Raw genomic sequence first — 6,152 nt, 5'->3', positions numbered from 1 at the left:
TAGTCTCCATTATCTCTGGATTTTCCTAAATTCAGGTTGAACAAATAGAACTAATTGGTTTTATAGTTGATTCACTAATAAAAAACACACACTAAAAACTTGTTTTACCATCTCTCTGCTCAGCTGGATTGGACTCCTGTGGAAGAGGAGAGCACTTCCAGAAATTTTCAAGCTACATTTTCACATTTTCTTTACCCTGTCTGGCAGTGGAGCATGTATATTTGCAACCCTCTTAGCATGACAGCTGGTATCCTCTGCTGAGTGCTTATCAGATAGCAGCCATGAGTGTGCTAAGTACTGAGAAATGGTTGTACACATTCATTGCCAAGGAAAGACAAAGTTTATTGAACATTTGCAATGTCCTTGTGATACAGATATTGTAAAGTATTTCTTACAGATTAAAGACCTGAATATCAGAGAAATTAAATCAATTTTTCCTAGAACACAGAGCTAGGTTTCAAATCAAATACTGCTGTCTTATGTATTTCTGGGCTGGCTCTGAAATCACTCCAAACCATAGGGGTTTAGATGTTTAATAGTAAGTTATGTTTCAGATTTCTCAAAATTTAGGAATATATATACATATATTCATTACATAGACATATACTTATATACAAATGTATGCATTATATAATATATATTATAAATATATTATGATTTCTATACATCTAGGCACAGAGGACTGGTACTAGGCTGACAGTGTGCTGGCAGTGGATGAGATAAAAAGTGGGCAGAGCCGTTACTTACTTTTCTTGCATCTTTCAATTCCAGATCATGGCACTTCCTTAAAGTTGAAATTTTTATTTAAGAAATGAATTAATAAAAGTTGATTGGCTTTTAAGAAAGGTGATCTCCCAATAACTGTCAAAGTAATGTTGCAAACTCCTCTAAGGTTACTTTTAATTGCAGGAATTCCTTCCTTCTTCTCTTCTCCTCCTCCATCTCAGTAATCTTCCATCTTCTCCTCCTCCTCCCCATCCTTCTCCTTCTTCTTCCTCATGTGGGAAAATTTGACTCTTAAGGCATTTAAAAAGTCAAGGAGGTGATATCTGGCTGTGGGAGGGAGTGGGAGGAGGAAATCAAGGATGACGGAGACTTCTGGGATGTACACAGGTGAACGGGGGTGCCAACTGCAATAACAAGGATTGAGGCAGAGGTTTTTAAATGACTTTGGAGGAAAAGAGACTGAAGGACATTTCTGATTTCTCTCCATCGACCCCCACAGGCTTGCTGTGGTAGGGTGAATGGAGATTGGTGAGATGATGAAAAGCATCATCTGCAGCTGCCTGGCTGTCAGTACAAGACATCCTCTTCTCTATGTGACTGACACGTGTGTCTCATCTCAGTCAGATGTGCTGATGTGTCATGGCTCTGGAAAGGGAAGGAGGAGAGCAAGAGTTGTCTCACTGCTCTGCTGTGCCCAGGTGACTTCCATCCAGAGGAGAGGGGCAGGAAAGCATGTCTAAGCCACAGTTCTGAAACCGACTTTACCTGTGGCGATGCCAGTAATATTAATATCTGACTCCCCTGTGTAGTGTTCCGCCAAATCAGGAGCCAGAAGGAGGGTGATTCAATGACCCCTTTAACATCCAACAATGATGAAGCCAGGGATATCTCAAACTTTAACAAGAGGAGTAATTATTATTACAATAATGACTATTACTGCTCCAACTTCCAATGTAATATTTATTGAGTAAGTACCATGTACCACTCTCACCTGAATAAGGGACATGGAATAAAACAAAATGCTACTCAGACGGTTTAACTGAAGGGAATTTAAGGAAAAGACAGAGAATCAGTGAAAGAAATGTTAAAGAAATCAGTCAAAGACTTAAGCATCTGGAGGCTGATTGCAGAAGGCAATTTCCATCGTAGCCCTGATGTGGTCCAGGCAGGGACAACTGTCTGGAGTCCAGGGAGGACCAGAACCAGGAAGAGCCCTGGCCACCTTCTTCTCAACACACACCCCAGCAGGAGATTGCTTGGAAGGATGCAGCTACTCCAGTGCCTTCGCTGTGAAACTGGGAGAAAAGGAAAGGGCAGTTTGGCTACTCTTCTCTTCCTCCCACCTCTGACATGCTGCTGGTTTCTCCCACTGGCAAAAATCAGCTGGAAACAAGACAGCGGGTCTGGGTGGGGCAGGCTGACAAAGGAGGAATCACTAGCACATTTATATTATCTGAATACCCACAATGACTCCATTGCTGTGCAGTATAATACCTATTAAAAAATAAAATAAAATCAGGAAATAACCAGTCCAAGTTCAACAATACTTGATTGATCTCCAACAGTTTTCTAGACCCCAAACTTACTCCGCACACCATGCTCTATTTTATCCTTTGTAAGCAAGATAACTTAATATTTCCCCCAAGAAAAGTCTCCAAATATCGAGGCACTCAGGCATAAATTAAAATAAATAATGAATCCCATTGCTTCAGTTTCAGGAGATTTGATGTCTTGATGATACTGGGGAGTGGCAAAAAAAATCATGTTCTCAATCAGGTTATAATTTAAAAAGAATAAAACAGTGGTGGTTGTCTATAGTCTGAATGGCTGTCTGCTGGAAATAATTGCACCACAGGGAGCTGGTCCCTCTATGACGATTCTGCTATAAAGTCCTCTGGTCCTTCCCAGCCACGCTGTCACTGGGAATCACTCTTCTTTCACAGGTAGGATTAGTCGTTGTTAAAATACACTTTACACCCCAGAAATAAATATTTTAATGAACAAAAATAAAATTATGGCCTGAAACATATTCTGATGAATTATCAAACACCTTAATCTAAATTCTGCTATTCTTCTGATGATTGTCTCCTCCCCATCCAGGGTGTCTTTTAATATTTTATTTTTCCCCTAACATCTCCCAGCTTGAATATTTACTATCACTGTCATGCGTGGTGTTACGTGCCACAGGCATATGGTTCATGTGCGGCATGCTTATCTGTTTCTACACAAAGAGCACGGATTTACTTTCATGCCCCATGAACACACTCGTGCCCCCAATAACTGGCTATATTTTACAAAGGCTCAGGTATCCTGAGCTGAGTCTTAAGCTTTGGTGATATGTGGGCCATTTGATACAGACAAGAGCAGGGGAAGTGGTCATGCATTGCGGGGTGAGGGATCGTCCTGAAAATGATCTTGAGTTTAGAAGGGCTGGTGGACAGAGTCCAGTTCCAGAAGGATCCGTGTCATTTATCAGTGCCACCTCCTTGAGTCCATGTAGCTGTGAAAACATGTGACTGATGCTTTGATACCACATCAAAAGGCATACTGATAGTACAGGGAACTATAATCAATACCTTGTAATAGCCTATAGGGAAAAACAATACAAAAAAAGAATGTAAATAAATACATATGTATAATGGGATCACTATGCTGTACACCAGAAATTAACACTGTAATATAATAATATAATATAATAAAAAAGGTATAATAGGAAACAAAGGATCCTAATTTCAAGGAAAAGTAATGTTTAAGGGAAGTATAAGTAAACAATTTATGAAAACTAAATCAGGAAAGAATACAAGCTTTTCAAGTATGAAAAGACTTTCAAAACAGGATTTGGAAGTGTGACTGCCTATACACAAGGGAACTCTATTAGTTTAGGTACCTGAAACATCAATCTCATACTTGCTATGCTATTTCTTTGTGTTACAGCTTTTACAAGTTGGAGAGAGGATTAAGTATCCGACGACATGATGTGGGTAATGGAAAAATGACCAGAGACAAATGCATTTTTATTTCCTTTACTTTAGACCTCATTTGAAGTTAAGCAAGCATAATGGTAAGGACAAACTACACTGTGGGGACTGAGTTTATTCTCCTGGGACTGACAGACTGGGCGGAGCTGCAGCCTGTCCTTTTGGCAGGGTTCCTAGTCATCTACCTCATCACGGTAATCAGCAATGTGAGCATGATTTCCTTAATCAGAACTGACTCAAAACTTCACACTCCAATGTACTTCTTCGTCAGTCACCTCTCCTTTGTAGATCTCTGTTACGCCACCAGTGTCACTCCTCAGATGCTGCTTAATCTCTTGTCCAAGAGAAGAACCATTTCCTTGCTAGGTTGCTTTATACAGTTCCACCTTTTCATTGCCCTGGTGATCACAGATTATTACATGTTCGCAGTGATGGCTTATGGCCGCTACGTGGCCATCTGCAAACCCTTGTCATATGGAAGCAAAGTGTCCTGACGTGTCTGCCTCTCTCTTGTTGCTGCTAATTATATTTATGGGTTTGCAAAGGGTCTGGCACAGACATCCTGCTGCTCGGCCTCTCCTTCTGTGGACCCAATGCAATCAACCACTTTTACTGTGCAGACCCACCTCTCATGGTCCTGGCCTGCTCAGACACTTACGTCAAAGAGACTGCCATGTTCGTGGTGGCTGGTGCCAATCTCACCTGTTCTTTCACCATCATCCTCATCTCCTACATCTTCATCTTCTCAGCCATCCTGCGCATCCACTCAGCAGAGGGGAGGCACAAGGCCTTCTCCACCTGCGGGTCCCATCTGACCACTGTCACTATCTTTTATGGGACACTGTTCTGCATGCATCTGAGGCCCCCTTCTGAGGCATCTGTAGAACAGGGGGAAATTGTAGCTGTCTTTTATACTTTTGTGAGTCCCATGTTAAATCCTTTGATCTATAGTTTTTGAAACAAAGATGTTAAAAACACAGTAAGGAAAGTGATTCAAAAGAAATTGTTTGCCCAGTAGCATAGACATTTGGTCACAGGTATGTAACATATCAATGTTCTCTACCAATTAGTGAGCATTTAAAATAACAAATCACTATCTGTCATGGAGTTTGTTTTTGTCTCCTGTAATTTGCCTGTGAGACTTGGAAGAAAGTGTCAAAGTATTAGCTTGTGTTCACAGCATTGCCTCATTCTATTTAAAAAAAACACACACACATAGAAAGTCAAAGACAAGACTAGATAGCATTGTTATTGCTCTAAAATTCAATAGTCAATAAAGGACAGATAATTTTATCCACAGTAGTCATACAGTTACAAAGTTATAAAAGACATAAGTGAAAGATGATGCTACAGCAATGACAATTTGTTAGAATTTGGGGGGTTTAATGATTTCCAAACTATTTTCCAGAAACTTGTTAACCGTAGCATGAGAGGTTTTTGTTTGATTATTTGGTTGGGTTCTCCTTCTGTTCAAATTATATATCAATGAAGATCTTTGGGGATCTTAGGTCATTACTCTAAGAACTATCTTTCCATGTTAGCACTGGCCCAATAGAATCCTCATTCATAAAGCTTTTTGATGGAAATGCCTGATTTCCTTCATTTTTTTTATCATTTCTTTTAATTTTTTTAATCAATATATATCCCTGTAGTGAAACTGGTTTTGTGGTTTCACTTTTTTCATCATAAACTATTACCAGCATGGACCCCAAAATAGAAAATGCCATAAAGACCGCTCATTCAAGCATATCTGATCACTGTCAAGTCTTCATTCAAAGCTGCTTTTGTTCCATATACTGCGCACCTCTCCAGTCATGGGCCCCACCGCATTCTTTGGTGTCTCCTCCTCAGGCACACAAGGCAGGGAAGCCTCCGGTGCTGAAAATCTCTCATAAAAGATGGGAGCTGAGCAGAGCAGGGGTCTAGTAGTCAATCTAGTTGAATTTTCTGCTTTTTCCAGGTCTTATCCCTCCAAGCATTTGTTTCATACATACAACTGAGAGAGATGTTTGTGGACTTTATTTCTTTTTGCAATTTTTCTTTGTAAACCTTGAGGTTAAAATTAGACCATGTCAAGTAATAAACTCATAATATTCCTTTTACTATTTATAGTTTTCATCCCATCTCTGATACTTACACTCTAAAAGCCTGTTCTGTCTGATGTGCATTTACCATAAGCAGTATTTTTTTAATCATTTTTAGTTACTTAACACCTATTGTGTGTATTTCTCCCTTTTTCATATTGAAGTATAGCTGATTTAGATATTATAGAGTTCTGGATTTATAGTACAGTGACTTACAATTTTTAAAGGTTGTCTTCCATTTATAGTTATTATAATATATTGGCTGCATTCCCTGTGCTGTACATATACCCTCATAAGGTATTTACTTTATATACAGTCATTTGCATCTCTTAATTTCCTACCCCATCTTGGCCCTTTGCCCTTC

The 6,152-nt window shown here is 39.6% G+C and overlaps 1 pseudogene; it reads left to right on the top strand.

Annotated features, from left to right (window-relative positions):
• Positions 1–3,634: 3,634 nt before the first annotated feature.
• On the top strand, positions 3,635–4,722 carry LOC116661793 (annotated as a pseudogene).
• Positions 4,723–6,152: the final 1,430 nt, after the last annotated feature.

Source organism: Camelus ferus, chromosome 36 (assembly GCF_009834535.1).
Source record: "Camelus ferus isolate YT-003-E chromosome 36, BCGSAC_Cfer_1.0, whole genome shotgun sequence".
Classification (NCBI taxonomy): domain Eukaryota; kingdom Metazoa; phylum Chordata; class Mammalia; order Artiodactyla; family Camelidae; genus Camelus; species Camelus ferus.
Note: the sequence above shows the minus strand (reverse complement) of the source record. Positions and strands in the feature narration are given on the sequence as shown.